The 10900-nt window shown below is 44.0% G+C and overlaps 1 pseudogene across 1 annotated transcript; it reads left to right on the forward strand.

Annotated features, from left to right (window-relative positions):
- Positions 1–1068: 1068 nt before the first annotated feature.
- LOC309614409 (large ribosomal subunit protein uL30 pseudogene) lies at positions 1069–7637 on the forward strand (annotated as a pseudogene). The gene has a single exon. The product of its transcript is annotated as a large ribosomal subunit protein uL30 pseudogene (transcript).
- Positions 7638–10900: the final 3263 nt, after the last annotated feature.

Consider the following 10900-nt stretch of genomic DNA (forward strand, 5'->3'; position numbering starts at 1 on the left):
AGAAGCCAAGCAGATCTGTGCTGGGAGCTGCTAAGTACTTGCTCTGAGCCCCTCCTCCTCCCCACCCGCGCCCCCCTCCTCCTCCCCACCCGCACCACCCTCCCGTGCTCATCTCCACCTGGGGCTGGATCTCACCCAGCCTCCCAGGGCTGCTGTGTGATTTCCAGAGCCAGCCCAAATGCAGTACGTTATAAACATGCTTTATAGTGTATCTATCATGCAGCCAGACCTCAGTAATGGAGCATTTTCACTTCTATGATGATGATTATAATCGCTGTCATTTTTATTCCTGTAAATGTGACAACATTGACCCACAATCAAAGGCAGAGAATTCTTTTCAATGTAGAATATGGTTCAGAGCGTCAGCAATTTTAATCTGTGTGCAGATTAAAGATAAACAGGAATATTTTTAAAATCACTTATTTGGGAGATTTTTATTCCCCTCACAGATGTTACTGTGAATATCTGTATGTCTGTATAAGTATATACATATCCATACAAGAAATCCCCATCGCTGTAAAATATTATATGTTAGCATAGGCATGGAAGGAAAAACGCTGGAGAAACCCATGGCCCCTGGAGTGGGTGGGCTCATAGTTTTTCCTTTCCATGGAACGTATTTCGTAACGCTTGATTTTTTGTTTGTTTGCCTTCTTCATCCTATATCACCAGTCCTGGAAGCATGCCAGGCACAAAGTAGACACTCCATACATTTTTTGTGGAATTAATGTATATAGTAAATATGTAACCAGGAAAGCAATGAAGGGAATTACACAGAATAAGTTTTACGAAATCACCGCTTTATCGCAGTAAGGAAAATACCCTATGATAATATACTCGTCAAATTTCCAACAAAAGGTGTATTTCCAACTTTATTTTTCACTTTCTTTTTTCTTAAGCCTGAACTGAAACAACAAAAGGCATGTTTTTTGCAGAATCTATTAGAGGCACTGAGCTCCTGGTGGAACAAGCTGGATGGTTCTTGTGCTGGCTAAATTCTATTAGCGGAGGGCCACGCCGGTGGGTTTGTGTTGCCTTGCGAGCTTCAGACGATTTCGACTGCACCTCCTGAAGTCCCTCTTCGTGACATCATTCACATCTGTGGCGACTTAAGCCTCCTGTTTCTTTGAAAACGGAATTTGAGAATATGAAGGGTTTATACTCTCTAAACTAATTAGCAGTGACCAGTAACTTGAGGAGGCCAACGTGCCCTCTAGGACACTCAGTTTACCTGGGGGTCTCGCCAGGTCCATCCAGCCATTTCTAGATACGTTACCAACCCCAGTGAGGGAGGAAAGGAGGCGTGCACTTTTTTAAAATAGAGAACTAATTACGTATAGTTCTTCCAAGATTTCTTTTTGTATGATGTGACCTGGCAAACAAATGTAGCATCCGGTGTTTGAGAAATGGATTTTCAAGGAAAAGGTGGTGCTTTACGGAAAAAAGTTTAATTATATAAAGCAATTAGTGAGATCGATACATTAAAAGAGAAGACAATAAGTGGGTTTTCTTGCATAATTGTAACATACAAACTATGTATTTATAACATACGTAAATAATATAGTGTGGTCCATTCTGATATGGAACAAACTTGAAGATATAGTAAATAAAGAAGTCCAGGTATAAAATGGTGTACATAAGAACTGAAATTCGAATGGCTAGGATGGCAAGAAAAGCCAGCAACTTGTACGTACCCACTGAACCCAAATTGGCATTTGTCATCAGGATCGGAGGTATGAGTGGTGTGAGCCCAAAGGTTCGACAGGTGTTGCAGCTTCTTCGCCTCCATCGGATCTTCAATGGCACCTATGTGAAGCTCAACAAGGCTTCGATGAACATGCTGAGAATTGTGGAACCATACATTGCGTGGGAGTACCCAAACCTGAAGTCAGTAAATGAACTGATCTACAAGCGTGATTATGGCAAAATCAGCAAGAAGCGAATTGCCGTAACAGATAACGCGTTGATTGCGCCACCTCTTGGCAAATACGGTATTATCTGCATGGAGGACCTGATTCCTGAGATCTATACTGTTGGAAAACGTTTCAAAGAAGCAAACAACTTCCTGTGGCCCTTCACATTGTCTTCTCCACGAGGTGGAATGAAGAAAAAGACCACCCGTTTTGTAGAAGGTGGAGATGCTCGCCACAGGGAAGGCCAGATCAACAGGCTTATTAGAAGGCTGAACTAAGGTATCTACCATGATTATTTTTGTAATCTGGTCAGTTAATAAACAGTGACTGCTTTCAAATTGAAATTAAATAAATAAATTAAATAAAATGGTGTACATAGTATAACAAAAAGCATATAGGTAGGCAGTCGATCTATACATATTTGCTTGCAATTGCGTGGAATCTCCCTGGAAGAATACATGAGAAACTTATAAAAAGCCATGATTGGTAACAGTGCTCTTCTGAGCCATATTGGAGCTTAACGCAAAAGGAAAAATCTGTAATACTGACCTTGTTTTTATTTGAAATTTTGATATTTTTGTTTGTCATGGATTTTTTCCATTAAATTTCAAATTTCCATTAATTTTGGTTTTAAAGTACTACATTAAAACAGTATTTATCTCGATTACTGAGGTTTTGGGCACCCCCTTTGCATTGTGTGCCCAAGATGAGTGAGGGACCTCTTCACCCTAGTCTTGGTTCTTGCTCCCCTTCATACTGTTTGACTTTATTTTCACCACATACAAATATGGCTTATTCAAAAATAGGGGAAAAATGCATTTAGCCACAAGTGGTATTTGGAACCCTTTGCAATCGTGGTTCTTAGTCTTTTGGGGGTTATAGATCCCACGGAGAATCTGATGAAACTACAAACTCTGCACATACAAACTATATTCTGCATTTAATTTCAAGGAGGCCGACAGACCCCCCTTGAGCCCCATCCAAGACTTTTAAAGAATACAACTCCAATTAGAGAGATTACCAAGAGGCCAGACTTCCTCTTCAACTAGTGTTCTGATTTCCCCTACATCCTCCCTACCGAAGAAAAAAGCTAAATGTCTTATTTCTATTTTTCATGTCTTTTTAGCTATTCCTTAAGTGATGGGGCGTAGGTTGTCTGTCGTGGGGACAAATAACATATTCCTTGTTCACCAGCTCATCTCTACTGTTTCTGTAGTTATTGGCAGGGTCTCCTGGGATCTGAATAATTCCCCCCAAGTGAAATGATATGTCATAGGCCAGGCCCCATAGTAAAAGGGAATTACTCTCAATTTATGTCACATTGAAGGGCCGCCCTCCAATACATTACTCAACAAACTCTAGACCTGGTTTCTCCACTCCAGCCCTACTGGTCTTCTGAGCTGCAGAGTCCATCGCTGTGAGGGCTGCTCTGTGTGTTGTAAGATGTTTAGCAGCATCCCTGGACCACTAAATGCCAGGGGTACCCCCCCAGCTGTGATAACCAAAAATATCTCCAGACAGTGTAAGATATCCCCTGGATAAAATCATCCCTGCTTAAGAACCACTGGGCTAGGGAATTCCCTGGCCGTCCAGGGGTTAGGACTCCACGCTTTTACTGCCGAAGGCGCGGGTTCAATCCCTGGTCGGGGAACTGAGATCTTGCACGCTGCATGGTGAGGCCAAAAAAAAAAAAGAAGAACCACTGGGCTAGACTGTGCAAGTCATCTGAAGATTTGGTGACTGTTTTCCAGTTTTTCATCTCACCAACTTTTGGTGAGATGCTTGCATTTCCTATAGTAACGATTAATGCACTGGGTAAACAACATGAATGGATAACTTACAGATTTGTAGAAATGTTAATCCTGAAGTTCTGTCCTTTTTACAATCAACCCTATTGTTTTTCATGAATTCGCAACCATGGAAAAATTCGTAAAGACCTTCCCCTCCCTCAGCTGGACTCTCCTTCCTCCTCCTAAAATATCCTCTTCTGCTTCTCCAGCCCTAACTCCAGGAAGTTAAAACACAACCATTTACCTGTTACAAATGACTAGCTAAAGTAATCCCCAGTCTTTATGGCCCCCAACTTTACTTCCGAAGAGTGTTTTTACCCAGCCCTAGAAGGTATTACTTTCTGCTCGAGTGTAATTAAAATCCCAGTCATCTATTCAAGAATGCCATTGCCAGTAAGATATTAATTGTGTCTTGGAGCTGGAAAGTATTCTTCCTAACAGGACTTAATGGAGCGCACAGATCCAAGAGACATTGATAATCGTCCCCTCCGGAAATATGACACTGGGGAGACGGATCATTCACTTTCACTGTTTTAGGATTTAATGGAGGGTAAAGTTTTTAATCTACTTGTTGGGAGCTTAATATTTCTAAGAAAGAAAAGACATCTTACAGTCTCAAGAGCCAGGCGGAAGTCTCTTTTTATTTTTATTTTTTTCGTTGAGTTTAAAGACCTTTTCTGGGTGTTCTTATGGGGATTTATTCGTCATTATATTAATTCTAAGCAACGTTCATTTTCCCCACTCTTCATTACCAAAGAGGCAGCACAAAAATGTTATTTTTTAAAAAAAGTCACAAAGGAACAAAACAAATCATTGTGACTACCAACGCACAGGGAAAGCCACAGGGACATCGGGATGTGTCTGTCTTTTGCACACCTTTATGATGGTGGAACTCAGAGCAGAGCTCAGAATTGATTCTGGAACATCAGGGCCAATACCAAATTCGTGGAAGGCATTATATTCCGTCAGTGGATTCTGTTAGGAAGGCCTAATTCCCTAACATGTCTTAAAGTCTGAGCCAAATTCCAAGCCAATGTTTCAATTTTGTTGGGTCAGAATACCTTAGATAATCCTGTGTTGTTTTGGTGTCTGCGATTTCTGCTTGTCGGTTTTTGTCATTTGCATGTATGTGATTTATTTATTTAAAAGAGGTAGTCCATTCGCAGGATTGAATATTCAAAAGGTACAAAGGGCTGTGCAATAACAACATTTGCTTCTCTTTTTCTGCAAGCACCGATTCCCATCCCATCTCAGCCACCACTGTGAGTTTCTTGTTTATCTTGCTGGAGTTTTGTATACATTCACAAGCAAAGGTTTTCACACTGTCTTTTTTTTTTTTTTTAAAGGTTAACTATTTGAATTTATTATTTATTTATTTATTTATTTATTTTTGGCTGTGTTGGGTCTTCGTTTCTGTGTGAGGGCTTTCTCTAGTTGTGGCGAGCGGGGGCCACTCTTCATCGCGGTGTGCGGGCCTCTCACTATCGCGGCCTCTCTTGTTGCAGAGCACAGGCTCCAGATGCGCAGGCTCAGTAGTTGTGGCTCACGGGCCTAGTTGCTCCGTGGCATGTGGGATCTTCCCAGACCAGGGCTCGAACACGTGTCCCCTGCATTGGCAGGCAGATTCTCAACCACTGCACCACCAGGGAAGCCCCCACACTGTCTTTTTTATTGGTTGCTACAAATGAAGCATATTAGACACACTGATTTTTATCTGCTTTTTCCACTTATATATGCATCTTGGACATCGACCCCTATCATCAGTATTAGAGAAAGCTACCTACCACATTTTTAAAAAATAGCTGCCTAGTATTTCAATATACAGCTGTACTTAATGTTTTTAACCATTGACCTACTTATTGCTATTTACATGGTTCTACTCTTTTCTATAACAACAGTGCCACAATGATTATTTGTAAATACAAAAGCATAATGTAGCAACTACCTGAATACCACCCGTACCATCTGAATTAAGAAAGACTCCTCTGCACTGCACCCCAGATTAAAAAGCTGCTCTAGAATTTTTTATTATTATTATTTTAAACTAACTTTTGTGGAAAGCTTTGTATTTACTAAGATAAGTCATTTTTATAGACTGTTTGTGTCCCCCCCCAAAATTCGTATGTTGAAATCCTAACCCCCAATGTGATAGTATTAGGAGGTAGGGCAGGGAATTCCCTGGCCGTCTTGTGGTTAGGACCCTTTCACTGCCAAGGATGCGGGTTCAATCCCTGGTAAGAAGAGACACCAGAGAGCTTGCTTCCTCTCGCTGTGGTCCAAAGAGAGCATGTGAGGATACAGTGAGAAGACAGCCATCTGCAAACCAGGAAGTGGGCCCTCACCAGACACCACATCAGACAGCACCTGGATCTCGGATTTCCAGCCTCTAGAACTGTGAGAAATAAATATTTATTTTTTAAGCCACTCAGTGTATGGTATTTTTGTTGTAGTAGCCTGCGTTGACTAAGACTTCATACACTTGTTATCTCTAGAGACCCTAGAATTGAAGGAAAAAACTCTTATTGCAAGCTACATCAGTCAAGTCTCCTTCAACTGTGAGAAAAACCCAGCTCACATAGGCTTAAACAAAATAGGAAATATACTGGATCACATAACTGAAAAGGCAATTGCTGTCTGGTCTGGCTTCAGGCATGGCTGTGTCCAGGTGCTCAGATACTGTCCCACAGGCCCTGCCTTCCTCTTAGGCGGACTCTATGTGCAGGATCCTCAGGAGAGCTCCAGGCTTACATCCTCCCAACTTCCAGTCCAACACCAAGAGGGTATATCCTCAGGGTTAGATCAGGAGTTCTAAACAGGAATTCCATTTTGCTTTTTCTGAATGGCCTGGGATGGGTCATGGGCCCACCTTTGATACAGTCAATGTGGCCAGGGACATTCAATATTGGAAGAGAGCCTCTCTGTTTACTCTACTTGTTCCTATCTTTGTGTGGGACTGAGTGAGAATGTGATGGCTATGGCAGCTTCTAGCAACCATGTGGCAACAAGTCCGAAGATGGAAAACCAGTGCAAGAGGAGAGACAGCAAAAGGATGGAGAGACCCTGAATCCTGATGTTTTTGCTGAGCCACCAAACCCACCCGGAACCACCTACCTCCAAGACATCTTGTTATGTGAGATCATTAAATATCCTTAGTATTTAAGCCATGGTTACTTGCAGCTGAAAAGATCCTAGTGGGCACAACATCCCTATGAGATAGGCTTTCTTCTTTTCATTTCACAGTTGAGGAAACTGATGCTCAGAGAGATTAGGGTTCTGGCTGAGAACAAAATTTTAAAAAATAAATGAAAGAAAATGGTCCTGTTGGTTTCCACATTGCCTCCCTCACCCCAGCCCTACCTGTTCCTCTCAGTCTTCCCCATCTCATGTTAGGGTATCACCAATCGAGGCTAAAACCAAGCTGCTAGAAGTGATTCTTCTCTTCTCCTCACCCAGTCCAGCTGGTCCAACATCACAGCCATCATCCTGGACTCTAAACCCATCTGCCTCTCTCCACCCCTACCACCACAGCTGAATCCAAGCCCGGGTCCCCATCACCTCCCACCTGGCAACCAGCAGGCAATCCTCACTGGTCTCTGCTTCTATTTCTGACTCAAACATTGTGTTCTCCACCCAACAGCCAGAGCGAGCTTTTAAAATCAGAGGATTTCCATCACAACAGAATTACAAACAAATAAAACCCTAACCACGGGACTTCCCTGATGGCGCAGTGGTTGAGAATCCGCCTGCCAATGCAGGGGACATGGGTTCGAGCCCTGGTCCGGGAAGATCGCACATGCCACGGAGCAACTAAGCCCATGTGCCACAACTACTGAACCTGTGCTTTACAGCCTGCGAGCCACAACTACTGAAGCCTGCATGCCTAGAGCCTGTGCTCTGCAACAAGAGAAGCCACTGCAATGAGAAGCCCACGCACCGCAACTAGAGAAAGCCCAGCAACAAAGACCCAACGCAGCCATAAATAAATTTATTTAAAAAAAAAACAAACCATGTCCCTTGAATAAAGTGCAATGACCTGGGCCCAGCTCACCTCCGCAAATCCACTTTCTGACACCCTCCCCCAGCCCAGCCTTCACCCCAGTGTCCTTTTAATCCTGGAGATCTCTGTAAGGGGCACTGGAGCAGCTTGGGTCCTACATCCGCTGGCTGAAGGATGAGGGCGTGATTACATCACTTTGTGGAGTCCGTTGCCCGTAAGCAACTCTACTGGCCTCTGGGAAGACAAACTCATCTTTCAGCCAAAAAATTATGTGGTCCAAGACTGCAGTTCTCAAATGGGGGCAGTTTTGCCCCCCAAGGGGCATTTGGCCATGTCTGGAGACATTTTTGATTGTCACACCTGGGCCGTGCCCCCAGCATCTAGTGGGTAGAAGTCAGGGATGCTGTTCAACATCCTGCAGTGCTCAGGACAGCTCCTACCACAGAGAACAATCCAGCCCCAAGTGTCAGTAGTGCCAAGACTGAGAGACCCTGCCCTAGGGAACGGTGGCCCCTTTTGGAATGGGGACCTCCTCCCTTCTTGTACTGACCTCCTGACTACCATGTGCGACTTCACCCATCGTGGGCTCCCCCTTCGGGTTCTCCCTCTGCAGACCCAGTGTCCACTGCTTGGGGTTCACAGCCCAGGGTCCCAGGGAGGATGGGTGTGGCACACACATTCTAAGAGAAGGCTGTCCTTTGGGGTCAGTGTGAACCCCTCCCCACTGTGAAATGTGCTTGCTGTCACCTGCTCAGAATGCCCCACACCTTCGCAAGTCTTTGCACCCCCATTTCATCCGTTCTCCTCCCTAAGCTCCTCCCCCCAGCCCCATCCTTGGGCCACTACCCAGCCCTGGTCTACAGAAGGAGCCCGCTAAGGAGGCAAGGTGGTGACATTTAAGCTAATCCAAGGACATTAGGCAGGAAGCAGGGGTGCACTGGAAATTGGTGGGGAGTTTGTGGCTGTTACACTAACTAGGGACTGTCCCCTGGCATTTAGTGGACGGGACCAGGGATGACAGATGTCCTCAGTATGTGGGATAGCCCCACACCACAAAGAGATACTACCCTCTCCAACTTTCTGTGTGTTGTGAAGCATTAATGTAGGACCTGTAAGAACATCTGTAAGAGATTCACCTGTAAGAACGTCACTCTTGCTCATTTTGTCCTCTGTGCTTATCTGTAATTGGCCTTGGCCTGTTATCACGATGTTAATTAAGGTCAACTTCCATTTTCTCTTATCTGATACAAATAAGCCTGACCTGTTCTTTCTTGTTGTAATTATGTCCATGCATGCCCTTTGCTCTTTCTTTTCCTAGTCTCATTGGCTCCTAAATCCAAACTTGGCCATTATTGATTGGAATAATTGTCAGACTTCTTTCAAATGTCTCCTAGCCTAGTATCCCAAGCACTTCCATATGGAAATAAATATTAACATTTTTGTCTAGAAAACAAAAAGTTGCCTCTACTGGGAAGCCTTCACTGCCCCCCCCCCCCATCCTCTTCAATCCTCTCACTGTGCTGAGAATGTCTCTTTCCTGGCACTCATTGCCATGGTAGTTAAATTGTTTTATCTGTACCTTTGTTTAACGTCTGAGTGCCCCCTACCCTGCAAGCTTCCTGAGAGCAAGAACCCTGTCTTTCTTATTCTTCACTGTACTGCATTGCTTGGCATGTGTTCTAGAACACAGGAGATGACCTGTATATATTTGTTAGATAAAAGAGAAGGGACAGAGGAAGGGAGGGAGGGAGAGAGGAAAAAATTATATCCAGAGTTTTGTTTCTTGAAAAGATATTAAATAATGCATTGAGGCTCCTTTTGGGGTTTGGAGGGACACCTGCTAGGTTCACTATAAAGCGCTATGTCTCATATTTTGCTAGCTTATATGTTTATTATTTATTCCCTTGAGGGGAATTTTTGAAAAGCGGTTCCTGCTTTAAGAGACCAAGCAGAATCGACAAAAGTGAGTGGCCACTTTCTGTACAAGCAAAGTTTGGAGTCATTCTTCTGACAGGTGACATCAAAGTTCCTACTCTGGGCCCAGCAAGTCCCTGGTCCTGCCCTCAAGCAGCTCACATGCTGGAGGGCGACTCAGACTCAGAGACAGGTCGTTACAGAGATGTCGGGGCAGGGGAGGGGGTCACGGGGGGCAGAGTGCCCAGGAGCCCTAGACAACATGGTGAGGGCTGGTGTGTTATCCAAACATGTCAGTTTCTGGTGACAAATGGAACCACCAGGGGGGTGACAGCCTCCTCCAAAGCAAGTATGGCATGTGATGACTGGGAGTTGGACGCAGTGTGTTAAAGCTGTGGCCGTAAATCGGACGATGTTCAAATGTGCCATCATTGGGTCAGGTCAGTCTCCAAATCTGTCAAACCACTTACTCTTGGCCCCGGGTCAGCCTCTGTAGAAAGAATTGTTTTCCTGAACTGCCCTCATACTTCATTTCCTTACTGTCTGTGATCCCTTAAGTTTGGATGAGTCTAGAAAGTTTTATAAAAGCTTTTTCTTGAAATTACAAAAGTAGTAAGGGAACATTGAAAAAAACTTATAAAGTATACACACAAGAAAAAATTGTGTTCAGTTTTTAAGATAAAGATTTCAGTGTCATTTCTTTGCATAGATACTTTTTTAACAAAATGGGATTTTTCTATATATACTTTTTTTTTGGAAATAATTATAAACTCCCAGGACATTGCAAAGAGCATAGAGAGGCCCCATGTTCCTTTCACCCAGCTTCCCCCAGTGGTCACGGCGCACATGACCATAGTACAATGTCTGTACATACTATTGTGTAGCTTTTTAAGAAAATTAGTACTCTAATGCGAACATCTTTCTGTGTGTTACTCTCTGTTCTCCCAGGTGCCATGCTTGGCCCCTGCGGTCTAGTTTTCACGCTGCAGCCAGAGGGATTCAGTTAAAATCTAAGGGGGATGGCAGCCCTCCTTTACTCAAAATTCCCAAGGGGATCTCACCTCACTCAGAGTCTTCACAGTGAACTGGGAGGCCATGATGATGGCACCAGTCTCCTACCCCCAACCCTCTTAAAGTCTGGTCACTTTTACCACTCTTCCCCCTGACTCACTCTGCATCGGCCATGCTGGCCTCTTTGCTGTTGTCCAACATCTCAGATGTGCTCCTGCCCCAGGGCCTTTGCACTGGCTGTTCCCTCTGCCTGTTTGCTTTTCCTCAGGCATATA

This window comes from Balaenoptera borealis (genome assembly GCF_965194805.1).
Source record: "Balaenoptera borealis genome assembly, chromosome: 16".
NCBI lineage: Eukaryota > Metazoa > Chordata > Mammalia > Artiodactyla > Balaenopteridae > Balaenoptera > Balaenoptera borealis.